Below are 2,309 nucleotides of genomic sequence, written 5' to 3'. Positions count from 1 at the left end.
CGACAGAGAAGCAGGTGTGTGTGTGTGGGGGGGGGGGCGGTGAGGGACGGTTGTCTGGTCCTGGGGCTTCAGATAAACCTGCAGGCTTCACCCAGAGCCAGAGTCCTCTTGGCACAAGGCACTTTTCCTGCAAGTGTTTCTTCAGAAAGCTGATGTTGAAAGGCAACGCCCCTCACTAACTCTCTCCTCCTCCCCTCCCCTCCCCTTCCCTCCCCTTCCCTCCCCTCTCTCCTCTCTTTTTTTTTTTTCCCCCTCTCCTCCTAAAAGACCTGAGCCTGAGGTCAGGAGGCGGGGTCACGGTGCTTCCTTCCCTGGCTTTGCGGCTTTCCCACGAGGCCACCCCCAGGGAGGGGACTTTCCTGCTTCATCCAGGCGAAGGAGGGGCGGGGTCTGAGCCCCTGAGGCTCTCAGGGAGGTGGGCCCTGAGTGCACAGCGCGGGGCGGGGGTCTCCCCGCCGCAGGGACGCCGGGCTTTGCGGGCCGCCCCCTCGCTGCTCCTCTGAGCTGTCCCCTGCCTTGAAGGCACGTCCACTGCGGACCGGCCGGCCCTGCACCCCTACGCCGCCGCAGAGAGGCTGCCCCGAGCGGGGGGCGTGGCAGCCTCAGTTTCCCTCAATCTGGCTTCCTCTGCTTCGAGCGGGCCCTTTGCAAGAGGCGAGCCAATAATCCTTGAGCCGAGACAGCGTGAGCCTTGGAAGAGCTCGCTGCTTCTCGTTCTTCGGTTCTCTTTGGGAAGGAGTGAGACAGAGACAGATGCGAAGACAGAGAAGAGAGATAGAGAGAGACGGGAAGGAGGGAAGAGGCAGCGGGGCGCCCAGGCCCCCGCAGCGCAGGCCCGGAGCCCGGGGAAGGAGGTGGCATAAATCCTTGCATAATCTCAGGAGACGACCACTTTAAATCTTAATTGGTTGCCTTTTAAATATCATTTAAGGGCTGGCTTCCCTGCCTCTCTCTCTAGTTAAGAAGGTGTCGTGTCAAACTCCATTACCTTGCTGGACGTCTCTCCCTTTAGTTAAAAAAAAAAAAAGAAAAAAAAAAAGGAAAAGAAGAGAGGAAAAAAATGGAGCCATCAGTGGCGGTTGGAGGGTCGATAAAGCTTTTAGATTTGGAGACGTTTTCAGGGAGCCCATTTCCCGCGGCTAAGAGCTGTTAATGGTGCTTAAGGAATTATCTTAGCGGGCCGGCGGGAGGGCAGTATATTTCCCGCGCCTGTTCCCCTGTCGGGGCTGGATATGCCGCTGTCAGACTCGCTTAATGAAAAGTAACGCGCCGCTGATTACAGTTTTATTTGGGCTCTATGTAAAGAGCGCCGTTAATTTAGCGTCCCCTCCTTGGTGTGTTTGAATTCGCCACGCCTGAGCGGCTGAGAGCTTCGGGCCCGCGCCCTTCTGACGGCCTCCCTGGGAGGGAAGCGCGCCCCCCGCCCCACGGACGGCGGCCTCGCCCCGCCGCGCCCGCGCCTAAACATGCATTCCCGCCCCGCTTGTGCTAGCCCGACCCTGCTCTGAAGATCAGCCAGAGGGTGGGTGAGTGACCCTGCCAGAGTGTACCCCAAAGATGACGGGTGTGCGTCTACGTGACGACTCCAGCTTTGGAGCGTCTTTTGGGCGAGTCGCTCCTGGGATGCGGCTGCATCCCGGCTCTCCGCTTGATGTCTTTATTTCATACAATTTCTCGGTTTCCAATAAACCCTTCCGGTGAGCCAGTTTCACCACGACCTGAGGGCTCCTGCACTTGGGGGGTTCTGCGGGGACACGCGGGGCCTCTGCGCCCTGGCGATGCCAGGGGCCTGGGGTCCCTGGGGCAACGGGCTGGGATTGCTGGAGTCGCCTGGGCTGGATCCCGGGAGGGCCCTCTCGGGAAGGAGCCAGAGTCGGACCCAGCCGGACCGCTGCGCGCGCACGCGCGCCCAGCCGCGCGCGGCCCACAGCCTGGGCCCTACAGAAGCCCCAGCCTGGGGTTCCTGGGGTTTCTGGCTCCGCAGCTCTTGTCTCGCCGAGCCAAGCCTCCTGTGTCCGCGAAACCTTGTTTTCGCTGAAAATGTCTGGCTTTGTCTAAGGCGGGGTGGGGGCGCACACGGCGGCCGCGCATTAAAATTCCTGGCGCCCCAGCCTCGGCCTCAGCATCTCCCCTGAGACTCCACTTTCGCTATTACTGTCAAGTACCCTTGACTCTTTATTTTTGCCCTTTTATCTATTACAACTAATTCGAGTTCTTTTGCCCTTTTCAGTCTAAGACGCGGGCTTTCTGCAAAGCCTCCCCCTGCCAGCGAGCTCTCGGAGCGCGGAGCCTTTAGAAATTGAGGGGTT

Source organism: Bos mutus, chromosome 20 (genome assembly GCF_027580195.1).
Source record: "Bos mutus isolate GX-2022 chromosome 20, NWIPB_WYAK_1.1, whole genome shotgun sequence".
In the NCBI taxonomy this organism is placed as follows: Eukaryota; Metazoa; Chordata; class Mammalia; order Artiodactyla; family Bovidae; genus Bos; species Bos mutus.
Note: the sequence above shows the minus strand (reverse complement) of the source record.